Below are 16223 nucleotides of genomic sequence, written 5' to 3' on the forward strand. Positions count from 1 at the left end.
TAAATTTCCAATGGGAATGGAACCAACCTTGCTCTCAATGCATTCAGCGGCTTTTATTAAATTTTCCCTCCCTCCTTGTAGATGGCAACATGCCATAAAGGGGAGGAAGAGCTCTGGTACATGGGACTGGTCCATGTTCTTCAGTCTTTGAATAAAGTCAAATGGCTCATTTCAGTTTTTCACTGAAAACACTTTTGTGCTGAGAAATGAGTCATTTAGAATGTGGCCATGAAGTCTTTGTTGTGCCTCACTAGCTTCCAAGGGAGAGGAAAACTTAACAAAACCAGAAAATGACTGCTTATCTTTTTCTAGAATTAATTTAATTCTTTCCACTTTGCCAAATTGTTTTCCGACACTATATAAACATTCATAATCTAATGACAAGCCTACATTAGTGCAATAAAAAACCCTATTATTTGAATCAAATCCACCAGATTTACTAACAACCTGGTGTCTCAGTGTTTGGTTCTGTCCAACAGCCAAGCTCCTATCCATGTTCATGCCATAAGTCGTTGCCAGTGCCGTTAAGTCGTCGGATCCAGGGGAGGGAGAACTAATAGCCAAATCCATAAATTTAAACCAGTCCACATGCAAAAGTCCAAAAAGTGCACACCTGACACCCAAGAGCCCCCGCACAGACCCCGACAACATATCAAGAAGGGCAAACTGGGCAGTTCTACTGCCCAGCTTCCCCACCCCCAACACACTGCCAAAGCCCGCAAAGAGACCCCAAGATGCCAAGCATGCACACATCAGACCACCACACACAAATTGGTTCACCCACCCAACCAAAACTGCTTGGTTATATCAAGAAAGGTATCATAGATCAGTCAGGTATTTGCATTCTCCACCAATGGCACAAGTGAGAGTTGGCTCCCAACAGTCCACCCCATACCCTACCCTTTCAGGATAGCACCAGTATGCTTGCAGTGGCCCAGGTATAAGCCAATCTGCCCCCACTAATAGGGACTGACCCCCCACTCCACCCATACTGGTGGGCTTCTGGACAAGAGCCAGGAGTCCCACCTCCAAAAACCAGCCCCCCTGGATTTCGATGGGCTAATCCCCGGAAATGGTTCTGCCCTCAAGATAGCAATGGGAAAAATCCCATCACCATCTCTTAGGCCCAAACTATCTCGGGTGGCGACTCAACCACTACAACTCCCACAATTAGCTTCGAATGCGAACCCCTTCCAAAAAACGATCCCTTCTCAGACTCACATAAGCAGTAAAATTTTGCGAGTGTGGAAATGTCCACGCCATTTAAACCAAAAAACTACGTAGGATGATTCGGGCAGGACCCGGGCCCAAAGGCCAGGGTCCCTTAGCCCCTCACCTCAAGGTGTCCTACTCGAGGGGACTGGTAGGAGGTGAAAAGTACCTGAATGCTTTGACACCTTCTCTCATACTGAGCCTGAACCAGACTGGGGAACGGACTCTCCAGTACAAATTTGGGAACTTGAGGTTTGGTGAAACTCGAGTACCCGAAGACGAAGCTCCCGAATCACATTGAAGACAATCCACAGGAGCCTCCTCTACCTGAGGGTCCACAGAAGACTCTGGGAAGAGGCAGGCACAGCACCAGTCTTGGAAGAAAACTTCCCAAAGCTGGTTCAGAGTACACAAATCTTGTTCCAAATCACAATACCTCGGCGAGGTTTGTGATATGGCTCCTGAGTCCAGAGATTGGGGTGAGCCAACACAAGATCCCTTCCTTCCCTGGCAAGCACCCGAAAAAAAGGTGAGGCAGCGGCAGCAGACAAAGACGATGATACAACTTCTCTTCCTCGACTTCCTCCTACATATCCTCAAGATGGTAGGGAACAGCTGATCTCCCCTACAGGTTGTCGTCTGGTGTCCATGTAGGAAATAGTCCTACCTCCAGACTGGCACAGTCTCCCACCAACAGAGTTCTCTCTAGGGGTGATCAAACCCAAGGAGGCGGCAACCTTGGATACTGTGAAGGACCACAGATCCAGCCGACAGTCTGGAGAGTTGTCATAGCAGTGGCCTCCAGATTCGCTGCTTCTTGCTGTGAGAGGGAGATCCATTCCACAGTATGCTGCTGCAGTGAAAGACCCAGATCTAGACGAACCAGGTCTGGGTCAACGCACACTCGTGTAGAAGCGCTTCTGCCGATGCACGAGGGGGAAGAAGCTTCCCTGAATGGTTTGACTGGAGCAAATTTTCCTGCCCAAAGACCAAGATATTTACTCAATCAAATACCCTTTCAGAAAAGACAGCACATGGCAACTCCATCGAAGCCTTTGGTTCCTAATTCAGATCCCAAAAGATTCGTAGCGCGACAGAAGAGGTCAGCATTGTGCTGACGAATCAGTGCGATGACCTATGTAAAGGTCCTTTGCATCTCGGGGGTGTCCTTGTCCTGGAGAAGAGGAACCCTCGAGCTCTTCCAGGTACGGTCCTCCCGATCTACTCTCCCGGCAGAAGAGAGAACCTCAGCAGACCCCTGAGATCCCTCCTCTACTACTTGAGTGTATGACAGAGTTGGTCCAGGAACCAAACCTGGGGCACAGGCCTTCGTAGTAGGACTTTGAAAAGAAGCAGTCTTGTCAGAGTCCCTCCTGCCTGGCTTATGTCTTCCGGTAAAAAACCCCAAGAGGTTGAGGGGACAGGCGAGGGGGTTCAGGAACTCCTACCTGTCCTGCTAGGCGAACCAGCAGGAGAGGCAGGCCTGGCAGTCACCAACCTGTGGTGGTGACGGCAGCACAGGTCTAGGAGAATGCTTATGCCTTGGCAAAGCACTGTCCCAAGGAGTGTGGAGTGGTTCACTCGAGTGGGGACAATCACGCAAACGCAATCGGGGCTGTCCAGAGTACAGTACTCAGGCATCGGCTACTGTGAACTTGCGCCGTCCTAATGACGTGCCCGTCTTCTTCGAGGCTGAAATCTACCGAGAAGACTGGGGACCTCCTCTCTGGGTGCTTGGACCCTTGGGTCTGAGACACCAGGCTGGGAACCTGGGCAAAACTAGAAGCAGTGCTGGCAGGAAGCGCCGAGACACCTGCACGTCTTGGCACTCTTTCTCGACCTGTGCCTGAACCGGACTGGGGAGCGGACTCACCAGTACCGGCTGTGTGTGCCAGAGATTCTGCAGAATACTGAGCACTCAGCTTGACCCACTTGGCTGAGCACCCAATGCTCCCCAATCTTGTGCAGATCTACCAATGGGAGTGGTCTCATTCCGAGAGTCCGAAGAAACTCGGGAAGAGAAAGGCTAAGTACCAATTAATCAGAAGCAGACTTCGAGCTGGTAATGGGAGTGCAGACTGAAGACGGCATGCCCGAGGCTCCCAAGATGCAAGACCCCGGTGGAATATGCGAATCTGTTCCAAAGCCTGAAGGCTGGGAAGAGCTGACAAGAGATACCACTGCTTCCTCTGTGGAGGGAGGCAGCCCCTTAGAAGTCCCAAAGCGGGACTTCTTAGGGGAAGAGGGGCAGCCCCCTCCTTCTGCAGCCGGCGAGCCTCAGGAGAGGAGGCAGCAGACGAAGCCGAAGACGAAGATAACAATGTACACCCGATTCCTCTTCCTAGATTTCTTCTTCATCTTCAGGATGGTGGTCAGGATTCCCATCCAGGAAGAAGCAGCTGGGACAGCAGGAGTAGCAGCAACAGGAGCAACCAAGGCAGCTGGGGCAGGAGGCACAGCAGAAGCAGCCCATGCGACAGGAACAGCAGGAGCGGCCAGGGTGGTAGGAACATCAGGGCAGCAATAGGAGCAACCAAGACAACTGGGGCAGGAAGCACAGCAGGAGCGGCTCGGAGCAGAGAACCCAGCCTGAGCTGATCAGTTTCCAAGTCTTGAAGTTCCGAAGAACCCCAAGCACCTGGTCCAAGTTTTGGAGTTCTGAAGAACCTGAGCTGAGCAGCTTCCAAGTCTCGGATTTCTGAAGAAACTCGTGTACTCGGATTGAGCTACTGAGTTGCGTACAGGACGATCGTTGGTTGCTCCCTCTACCAGTGCGTCCGAAGAAACACGGGCAGAGGTAGATACTAGTCTGGGAAATATTTCCTGGAATTAGTATAGGCAATACAGGTAACCTCTTCAACTTCTCGTATCTGAGGAGACCGAGCACCTGGTGCTCCGGTGAAGCAGGTTCTCGGAAAGACCATGACACAATTCCCTAGTCCGAAGATGAGGGAGAGCACCAAGAGCAAGAAGGGGAAGACGATGACGAAACAATTCTCTTCAACTTCTAATGTAAAACTATCACTGTCCCGGGACCCTTACATCATCTCTGTGTGGGAACGTGACGGAGGGATGAGTGCACAGACACATTCTGTAACCGCTCTCTCTCTCTCTCTCTCTCTCTCTCTCTCTCTCTCTCTCTCTCTCTCTGAGTCGAGCCACAGGTTCAGTGAGAACCCATGCAACAGCCACTTCCTGCCTGCAGCATCAGATAAAGAGCAATCGGCAACATACAGGGCAACAGTGCGAGTATTGCCAGCGAGAGAACCCTTACTCCCAGGACCGAGCTCAACAACATCTGAAATAATAAACATTAGGCCTACATATGTCAAAAAAATGTTCAGCAAAAACTTTCCTTCATAATGTGAAGAAATAAAATTCTCCCCGAGAGAACACATGTCAAGAGCTGAACATGTAAATAAGGTGAAAAACTAGTTAGCCTGTTGCCTTAGCAATGTTAAAACCAGTTTGGCACATCAACTAATATGAGTTGTAGGGTTGACAAATATCAGTACGAATCACTTTATGTATTAGAATGCTAAAAGAGTAAACTCAAGAGAAAAAAAGCTGTATTTGCATATATATTATAACATGTTACAATCATATATCATCAATATCTACAAAATGAAGAAAATTAAACAGTCAAATGGAAGGCAGAGAGGAGGAGAAGCGCACTCCATTCCTTGCTGGTGGCCAGTGTTGACCAATTGGGTGGGCAGGACTCCCACCCGTAGTTGGCAGTTAACTATGTACTCGATCACCTTCTTTAAAGTTAAGCAGCTGTGTTCCAGCTCCTGCTGAAAGTAATTCCTATTGTAAAGGACTGATGGGTTTGTATACCATGTAGGTACAAACAAGAATGAGGTATACCTAACATCTACTTTCTCTCCTTACTGTCCTTCAGACAGTGAGTGACACAGCTACAGTATATAGTTATGTAAAGAGCAACTGTTGACTCTACACACAAAAGATGCAACTTTGACAGTAGCTACTATTCATCTTCCTCAGTTATATTGGACAAGGTTTCATTTATGGAGTAAAATGATTCTTTCTCAGCTGCAAAATAAAAGTTACTGTAATGATTGGAGTGTACCTCAAAAGCAAGCCATCAGTTCATAACTTTAGTAAATTGGAAGGGTTTAGTGAATTGGGATGATAATTTCATGAACAACAGTGTACTCTGTAATTAGTCAACAAGAGCAATACTACTCTCCTAACCTGTGTTCGATACAAAATACAATAAGTACTGGTTTATTTTCCATTTACAGCCAAGCAGCCCAGAGGTCTAGAGAACCTATTCCTCTTTTATTTTACTCAAACATATGTACAACAAATGTTAAATGCTAAACCCTTTCTGATTTATACTGGTCAGTGTTTAAAACCCCTAACAGGCACTGAAAAACTAATGCACCATACATATTCCCACTACCAGACTTGCCATTTGGAATAATAGTCTATAGGCTGGCTAGTGTTTACCACAGACGAACAATTTAAGTTGGAAAGACGATTGGAATAATTTCCCACGTTCTGATTAGCACATGATAATGGCCTATTAATTTAACTTTTCAAAATATTCACAACAGGTTTCCTAAGCTGATGACAACAGCCTCGGATGTAAAATCTCCCTCAGCTTACGCTATGAATGTTTCACACATTCAATTGTTTCTTGTAAATGAAATGGATAAATTTCTATCAATTTTCTATTACTTTCCAGCCTAACTGTGCACCTGCATAGGGCAGGCTATATACACTGAAAGCAAAGGCTACATTTTGGGGGGCAGAAAAGCACAGGGTTGGCATACTGTTCCCTTTTATCAAATTATGCCCCTTTCAATAACCCCTTTCGATTTTTGTGGTTAGGAAAGATTTCTGTACACAAAGGAACAGAAGTAATATGCCTAACATTAAAAGTCAAGTTATTATCACATTAAAAGTCAAGTTATTATCAGTATAATAATCATATAGCTACTCAATTTACAAGGAACTACAGGTATAGGCTACCTTGACTATGTACAAGTCAATTTGGAGCATTCTTGTGAAGCTTCAAAGCCTGGAAATACTATATAAAAATATTACCATAAATGAGAAAATGGGTGGGTGCTAAACATATTATAATAATAAAACTGAACGCATTTCAAGTCAATTATGATGCCTAAAGAAAAGCGTAGGTCTTATAAAACAAAGCTGACTCCTATCCTGTACAACACCTTTATTGGCAGGGGTTTATAATAACCCTGCAATAAAGAACCCCTCAAGTTTCTCATCAAAATTCTTCTGAAATCGGTACTGAACAGTACGAAAACATGGCACCCCATATGGTTGTACAGAATACTTTTTAGAGTACTGATAAAGAAGGCCCCACAGTTTGGCTTTCTGATAGGGAGGTCAAAAGAAGACTCAACTAACGGAGAAGTACCACAAGAAAAGGAAAACCTTGTATCATGTACTTATGAAGGAAGCTACATACAACAGCTATAAAGAAGAACCCAATGTTGTTATAGAATCAGAGGATGATAATGTTCACACGACCAAAAAACTGAAAGGAGATGAAATGACAAAATCAAATACCAAGACAAAGATTGTGACCAGAAAGTAAGCAAACAAGGAAGTACAATCAGGAAAACTTTGGGGAGGTTGCAGGACAAGTGTAGGAAGAACTACATACCTCGTCTTCTCCTCAGGTCAATCCCTAGTTGGAGTCGCTCTTGCTGAAGAGCCTTTTCCAGCAGCTTTCTTCATAATTATGTTGACAGGTGTCCTTCTTGTCTGAGATCCTATCCTTGTTTCCTCAGTTTTGGGACGGATGAACTATGTTCTACATTGTCAGAGAGTCATGAGTCTAGTCAAGGGAAGTACAACACAGGACGACACTTATATCAGGAATGGTGCTGCATGCTACAGTTACATTAAAGGATCCACAATCCTCTAATATGTACCACCGCCAGGTTTCCACATGCAGAAGCCACCAACCAGGAGACACAAAATGATGTTTAAGACTTGAGAAAATTTAAATGGCAAAATGGTATAGAGTAGTTCTAATGATTGATTAGTGAAGTATTTCGTGCCTCCCTGGGACCACCATTAGTGACCGGGATACTTACGTTTGTAGTCTTAAAAAAAGCAGTAAGTTTAAAAGTTGTCTGTCAGTCTTATTTAGAGCAGTCCTGTAAAAAAAGAGAACTGTTAATACTGACTCTTAACATCATATAATGCTGGCCTTTCTAATATCTAGATATGTTCTTGTCCAGACTTCTCAGCATTTTATTCAAGAACTGTCTCCTACTCAAGTCTATATACAAACATTGTTACAACAGCCATTCAAATTTAAACTTACGCTAATCAAAGAGTAGCAATGTTGCTAAGTGCCTGAATCGCCATTCCAAGGGTGGGGACTCCTGAATCCACTGATGATACTTGGCTTTGGTACAGGTTCATGGAATGGATGGCGAGCCCCGCAGACCAAGAAAGGAGCTAGGGTGTGCATGGTATCCAACAGAAGGGGCTGCAATGAAAATTACTTTATATAGATACAACTGAATGAAGAATATTACATAATACTTTATATTCTAAATTACAAAAGCAAAATACATATGTATTAAGATTCGTACAAGCAAACAGCGAGAGAGAATTTGATTACTTAGCAATTATCAAGTAATCAACGGAAAGAATTATACTAACAGGAAACTGACCTTGCCTAAGCCAGTTACACTACATGGACTGGAAAAGCTACATTAGCACTATGCACAACAGTAAAACATCATAAAAAATTACATAAAAACAGTCCTATCGAAGCAAATACAAAGGAAGGTCCCTAAAATGTGCTTAAAACGAAATACTCAAGTAAAACTTTTCCATATATTAATTTAGTGTTAGGCTACACCATTCCCAAGTGCACAACACAAATACAAGAGAAATAAGTGACTGGAGGGGATGTATGAACTACTGTATAGCCTAATGGAATAATGGGAAACAATTTTAAGGGCCTGGGCAAGCACGCAGTTGGTCCAAATGATTTCCTACAAAGAAAAAACTTGTGGAAATTTGAAATTATCCTTAAGTATGGCTCACAAAACTGACATGCATTGGACAGGCTATGCCTGTGACAACTTTAGGCCTAGGCCTACAGGCTACTTAAAATCACAATTGTCTAGGCTAACTCCTATGCTTATTATCTACCCTATATCCTATTCAGCCAATGAACAAGCTTTACAATCAAGGTTGGGGGAAAAAAAATCTCAAGCCTAAACCAAATGAACAAATTTAGAATAGCAGCCTAGTACAGCAATGAGTAATGAACACAAACCGCTGGCCTAATATTACTTTTCATCATCGCAGTTCCCTTGTGCTTTTAAAAGACGACACAAATCACTAATATCAATGCTTAAAAGGCTTTGAACTAATAGGCCCAGCCTACTGGTAGCCTACAGGCATAGCAAAGTGCAATCAAAACACTTTGTCCGCTGAACGACATGGATTACTCGAACTTGACCTAATCCATCCTAAGGCATTGTGACCTGACCTGAATTTAACAGGGTTGCCAGAGGGATACAGGCTAGGCTACCTTATCCAAGGTAAAATGGATGGTAATAAAATGATCAAACATGTCCTTGAAAAATGGCTTATTAATTAACCACTAGATTAAATTTCTTAGTCATTATGTAGGCTATTTGCTGACATATTGTTACGTCTCCCAACTCAACACCTAATTTCGGTTTTGCAATGTCAAATTTGTCCCTAAGAACTTGGATTAAATTGCAGTATTATAGAAAATTTGTTTAAAAACCCAAGATGACGAAACCAAAATGATATTTCAAGTTTAAAAACCACAAAGCCGGCTGGAAATCCTTCCCTATTCCGCCAGGCTTTTGGGCTACAGCTCCCTTTGAGGCAGCCGAGTCACTTCATCATTAATCATCCTAATTATAACAATTATCTCATGCAAAATTCAACATGAAACGAAAAATATATTAAATGAACTTTATATTTAACATTAACGTGACGTCATACTGTTGCTAATAACAATGATACGGATCAAGATGCTGCACAAATTGCCTATGTAAACATACGGTTATATGCCTATATTGCTATACTGAGTAATAATAGGATATCAGTAAAGAAGTATTCTCAATTAAAATCTGTAAAAATACTTAACCGGCGTTTCTTTGGTAAATGGCTAAAACAGGAAGCCTTAATTTCCTATTTAAAAAAGTGCCTGCGAACAAAAAATTCTCGGCATTTTCACGTTTGCTCAAATCGTGGGCAAAATTAATTCCAGTCCTGTAAAATGGGACTTACACCTATGAATCTCGAAAAATCAAGAGGTTCTATATTACCTTTACACCCTTGCATCTACGTAAGGAACACTTCGTTGAATACAGCCTAGTTTGAAGAGGCAGCTAGATCCTACAAATCGGCACACACAAGAGTTATTATGGCCGTAAGTTACACATAACCGGTATCATTAGGGGCCGGATTAACCTAACATCCGGACGTAATAATTAAAACGCCAACATTCCTTCATTATGCTGAAATAAAATCCGGTTAAATGCACAAGAAAAGTAATACGTAGGTGAGGAGCGAAATAGGCAGGCTGTACAGAGCGGCTGTGAGCGCCCTCTTCCCCTACCGGCCATGGCTTCATTCGTCCAAGGAGTCTGGAAAGAGGGCTTAAATTACCTCTCAGCCAATCAGAGGCCTCCAATGCCAACCTCTGAGTACCTCCCAGTGTATTAGCCAATCACAATATGCCATTACTTCTGAATAAAGTTGAATATGAAACATAGAGAGATATCTTCGAATAGAGAAAGTGACTGAACGATTTGATATATCACATACAATATGTTAATACTGAGACCTTATAGATGAAAGATGTGTTCATATATTGATCAAAAACCATAGATATGTGTTATAGCAAAATATCACATCACAAAAAATAGAAGCCGACGGGGAAGGCTTTTTAACTTGTATTAGAAATTTTGTGGTATATCATTAGTGCAGTCATGAATGTGCAAAATTATGCATTCATTTTTCAGGAGAACTTTACAAATACAGCCATTTGTAGCTTTATCAATGGTAGCAGTTTTCATGAAAGCAATGGCAAATATTTCTGTTATATTATAATGTAATGCGTTTTAATTCAGTTAGAAACCATTTGTTTTTGCTTTAATCATACTTAAGCCTTTGTTGGTCTGTGTCGAATTTGCTCCCAAATTCATAGTGCACAGCATAATCACACATTATCTAAATGCATTTGTAGTCTAATTGAAATTGACTTTTCATAAATAAATATATAGACAAAGATTTCAGCCGAACTCAGACACGTAGTAGTACCGTAAAATAGTTTAAAATCGTATCAGCCAGTTTATAAGGGCATAAACTCGAGATATCTAAATTATTAGACATAATATAACCGGCTTTTCATCTTATAATTCTCCCTGAACGCCTTCGTTTTAGCGTATTTGTTTATCTCACTCTTAACTCTCCAGCCATTTCCATCACTGACTGCAATAAGATTCATATAATGAGCGTACAGAGGTATTTCTAAACGAAACAAAACGACTGCAGAATGGAAGAGGGATTAATGAAAAATCGAAACCAGATATCAAAATCCTATCTTGGAGAACATATGGCGTCATGGGTATGGAAATTTCTTTCAGAAATATAGATCACTGAAAAAGGTATACAAGCGTATTATCAATAATTGCACCCAGTTGTTTAAATTAATCTTAAATCTCATTCTACCAATGGAATACTTCGTAAAGACCCTAATATATCCCATAAAAAGCCGGGCAAACACCGCGATATTCCATCAAGTATTAGACCGTTAACTTATTTCGAAGTTCCGAGCAAAATACTTGAAAAACAACAGTACACTGGATATTCAGAAGACACCCAGTTCAAGAAAAGCTTCAATGTAGAAACAATTGCCATCGGTCAAAGAAAAAAGTTTACAACAATGAAATATTACGTTGTTCATAGTTCTTCAAAGCGCACTCCACAAGCAGCTGCGGGCACGCTACACTATTCGTGCGAGATGCAAAGCTTTATTTCTTTTTTTCTTTTAATTCTTTTTACAATTTTAATCGTCTCTAGCTTTTCTTTATTTTATAGTATTTCAAAGTTATTACTTTATTTCTTGTCCATTATCCTTTTCTGCAACAATAACCCCGAAAAATTTAAAGTAGTTCCAAGTAGTTAAATTGATTCTTCTCTTTTCTTGGATGTAGGAAAGGGACGCCAAACGGCTACTTACTAGACGGTTGAGGTAATAAATAATAAAAGGGCTTTTCTAAGAAAAATGGGGAAATAAGGCAGGTATGTGAAGAAAGGCAATAAATAAAACTCTCAGCAACAATCCCTTGCAAAATTAGATAAGCATTTACATTATTAAAGGCTTTTAAATGACACTGGAGGATATAGGCCTATGCCTGGTGTAATTGCATGGGGAATTACGATCTGGCATATTTAAGATACTAAAGCACTGCGCACACATATAACAACGGCATATCAATAATGATACATATTTGCATACATACATACACGAATGTCTAAGTAACAAAACTCCGTTTTCTAAACATTACGTTTAAATGTAAATAGAATACATTATTCAGGAGTCTGAATTGGTCCAATTTTCTGTAGTGATTAAAGTTTTGGAGAAAAGAAAACGGGAGTATGGGGTGCAATAGATAACTATTCTATTACTATAACAACCCCTGTAACTACTACTTCTACTACTATGATGTGCCAGTTTAGGTTATAGATAGTTTAACAATACATTTTGTAAATGAAATCGATAGAAAATACTTCAGTTAGTCTATCATTTTCTGCTAAACAGAGATTCAATTTTGTGCAGTTAGCCTAGGAGAGAGAGAGAGAGAGAGAGAGAGAGAGAGAGAGAGAGAGAGAGAGAGAGAGAGAGAGAGAGAGAGAGAGAGAGAGAGAGAGAGAACTCTTCTATAGGTCACTGCACTGACAATAGCCAGTAGGCCTAGTAACTTGTGGTGCTGAGATTCACTCATGAAATATTGTTCCGTCGAAAGTAAGCTCTGTATTTATATTCTGAAAAATGTACAACAAAGATTGTATTATTATTAATAATATATCTGTGGCAGTTGTCGAAAGACACCGAAACAACAAATTAAAAGACATCAAAACAACACCTCGTTGATTTGCATACAGGCAATTAAGAGCAACAGGAAAAATCCTTCAGGATTTATCTAGAATGTTTCCCTGTCCTAATATCGTCTTCTTTATAATCATTACGAGAACGGTGGACATTATTTATTCCAATTCATCCAGAAATATGCGAGTTTCATTTGCATCAGTAAATGCTTTCTGGGCTAAGCCACGTCCCTTCAGATATAAATAATCCTACGATCTTAATTTAGAACTCTGTGCATGAATGGTTTTAGCTCTTCAATAAATACTTTGTATGGGAATGCTGAGGAATTAGTGTTTAGAAGCAACGTTGCAATGGGACTCAGTCACTGATGAAGAAGCTCAAATGAATTGCACATTTGCTCTTCGAAATATTCAGTAATTACTATTACATATTGGCCCACTTCACGTCAAAGGAATATATCCACTAAAAATATTCTTTCAAAACGTGGAAAAAATGCAGGTTCACCTTGGAGACTAGTGTAAAGTACACTTGGGCTTTGTATAAAAGCAGGCTCGTAAAAACGAGGATCTAAATCAGAGAGCGTCCATATTTTTAGTTTTCTGTAAAGAAAACTATTGTGCCGGCTTTGTCTGTCCGTCGGCACTTTGTCTGTCTGTCCTCAGATCTTAAAAAATGCTGAGGCTAGAGGGCTGCAAATTGATATATAGGCCATGCACCCTCCAATCACCAAACATAACAAATTTCAGCCCTCTAGCCTCAGTAGTTTTTATTTTATTTAAGGTTAAAATTAGCCATAATCGTGCGTCTGGCAACAATATAGGACAGGCCACCACCGGACAGTGGTTAAAGTTTCATGGGCCGCGGCTCATACAGCATTATAGCCTACCGAGACCACCGAAAGATAGATCTATTTTCGGTGGCCTTGATTATACGTTGTAGCGGCTGTACAGAAAACTGGATTGCGCTGAAGAACGTCAGCCCATTTTTACTTGTTTCAAGATTTATTATTCTACTACTCTGCTTGCAAAACATACACAAGGTACACGGTAGATTAGATCACCATAAGAGCATTGCTTCTCAGTAACAGAAATAGTAGTGTTTCAGTACATCACACCCCTCCACGCCTTAAGAAAGAACTTACAACAAACATAAACAAGTACCTAATGTAAAACTTAATAAGGGTTTATGGTCAGCCCATATTTCAAATTTCCTGCCATACAAGTATTTATGATATTTATTAACTGCCCAAATTACACTTAAAACTTTTTTTTCAGTCTGACTATAATTCTTTTCTGACCTGGTTAATGTTCTGGAAGCATATGACTCTGGTTTTAATGAGCCGTCCTCACTCTCTTGCTCCAATACTGCTCCAAGACCAAAAGAACTAGCATCACAAGTCAAGAATAATGGTCTATCAGGATTGAAATGTACAAGTAAGGTATTAGATTTAATTATTTCCTTGACCTTTAAAAATGAATAATTTTCTCTTTCTCACCAAGACCATTCTGACCTATCTCATTCTGAAGTATACAATGGAGCCATTACATTACAAATGCAGAGTAAAAATCTATGGTAGTACTTGACCATCCCATTAAAAGTGCCCAATTCTTGCTTATTCATGGTACAGGAAAGTGATCAATAGCCTCAACTTTTTCATCAGAAGCATTTAGCATTCCTTCAGCATCTAACTTATGACCTAAATATTGAACTTCTTTATTCATGATTGAACAATTATCCTTCTTTAACTTCAAACCACTAGAACAAAGTTTACGCAAAACTATTTCAAGTGTTTTCAAAAGATCTTCTTCAGTAGGACCTGTAGTAACAATATCATCTGAATATACAGCAACATCGGGTACTGTATCTTCAAGAACATTTTCCATTAGGCCTAATCTTTGAAAAATACCCACAGCAATATTCAATTCATACTGTAACCTTGTAAAAGCAAATAATCCCTTATGGGCATTAATAACCATATATATACTTCTGGGACTCAACACTTTATTTCAGTTGATGATAAGCACGACTTACGTTTAGTAAAGGAATTACCTCCAGCTAAAGAAGCAAAAATATCTTCAGGAGTAGGTAATGGGTAAGAATCAATACTACAAACAGGAATACTAACATTCTTACCATCTGACTTGATATCAAGTGTAGCACTTGCCCGTTCTGAGAAATCACCAGGTTGATCACACCGGTGTCTTGCAATCTTTGCAAATCTTTCTCCACCATCTCTCTTAAATTATACAGAACACCTTTAGCATGTTTATACACTGGCAACGCATCAGATTTTACCTTTAAGGACACTTCAAAAGCTTTTAAACATCCTGACCCAGTTTCAAATACGCTCTCGCATTTCTTCACAAGTTTTGCAATCTCATCAGACCCGTTTATCAATGGTGCTTCATTGCTAGGTAGAAATTGGCTGAATGAAATCAAGATGGATTGGCCAAATATTTTTAACCTTAAGTCGCTGTACATTCCACTGATAAAGGGTCTATAATAATAATAACAATAATAATAATAATAATAATAATAATAATAATAATTATGCAATGAATATTTTCTAAACTTCCCACTAAAAAACTTCCACAGTCAAAGCACTGTTCCCCACAGACACTTCAAGGTTTATTCATCTGAGACTTAGAGTTTCTCGACAGCTCTCTCTCTCTCTCTCTCTCTCTCTCTCTCTCTCTCTCTCTCTCTCTCTCTCTCTCTCTCCATTTCAGTTTCTCTTTACCCTCTTCTTTATATCCTGTCCCGTATATTTTATGAAATTTGGCTTCCCAACCCGAACGAAAGTAAAAGAACTTTGTGGATAACGTTTTCTGTTGTGTTTGTGACTTTATGTGGGCATTTTATTTGTGGCATTTCCTAATTCCGCCCCCCCACTCCCTCTCCCAACAAAAAAATAGATCATAAGGAGAGACTGTGTAGAATCATGTTTTGTTTTGTGGAAAGAAATGAAAGCATTTAGGGGTTCATATTGAATTCCTTGATTATGACTGTGTTCCAGAACTACAACTGCAGATGGTTTCAAGGCAAAATCTTTGCTTTCATAACCATCACGTGGAATCTTTTAAGGCAAACCAAACGGGAATATTGATATGAAAAAGTGTTTCTTAAATACAGTACTTAAAAAAAAGAAACTTCTTCCTCTCATAAAGGAACAAGAGCAAATTTCTTTAAAAGGAAAACATAATAAAAAAAAAATCTACTCAGACCAGGGATGTCATGTTAACAAGAGGTCAGTTTAGGTCAAATGTGACCTTACGATGTTTAGGATATCACAGAGATCGCGCTGCTTCATGCGGATGTGGGACCGGAGTGAACATAAAGTCCCTCAGGACACAGTCATTACCAGACATACATCCACACATACGTACATCCATTTTCCATCTGTTGGCAAAACGTTGATGCTAAACTCTGGATGGAATGACGCTCAGATGCAAGTGCATTCCATCAAGTGTTGACTGCAATGTTTGTGCTCTTATGATCTAAGATTATTGGTGGGTCTATTGATTGACTGATTATGAAATTTAGGTCTTGAAGAAGACCAAGCGCCGGCGCCCATCAGGGTCTATCCCTGTCTCCCAAGAGATGCAGTGGAGAGAGCCAGTATTGATTAGAGACTTGGTTTAGGAGTGGAAAATCCTGAATGCCTTGAGAAGTTCATCTAATTTTCCAGGGCATGACTAAGATGACTATAGGACCGAAATATTCAAAGAGTGTAGCTAAAGTAAATCTGCCCATTCTGTGTCCTTGTTTTCTGCCAAGTGGCCTGAAGAAAGAAGATGGAAATACTCATGTGGAACTTCCTACTTACACTGCTAAGTTGTGAATGCTAATTTACCAATAAGATCTTGGACTCTACTCTGGCATTAAACTA

General features: G+C 40.7%; 1 long non-coding RNA gene across 1 annotated transcript; it reads right to left on the reverse strand.

The window, feature by feature from the left end:
- Positions 1 to 7068: 7068 nt before the first annotated feature.
- Positions 7069 to 9845, reverse strand: LOC136855963 (uncharacterized). The gene is made up of 3 exons (XR_010858188.1): positions 9546 to 9845; positions 7547 to 7714; positions 7069 to 7376 (listed from the first exon to the last, which is right to left on the reverse strand). It is a non-coding gene; the product is annotated as an uncharacterized lncRNA (long non-coding RNA).
- Between the last annotated feature and the right edge of the window lie 6378 nt (positions 9846 to 16223).

The sequence above is a fragment of the Macrobrachium rosenbergii genome, chromosome 34 (assembly GCF_040412425.1).
Source record: "Macrobrachium rosenbergii isolate ZJJX-2024 chromosome 34, ASM4041242v1, whole genome shotgun sequence".
Taxonomy (NCBI): Eukaryota; Metazoa; Arthropoda; class Malacostraca; order Decapoda; family Palaemonidae; genus Macrobrachium; species Macrobrachium rosenbergii.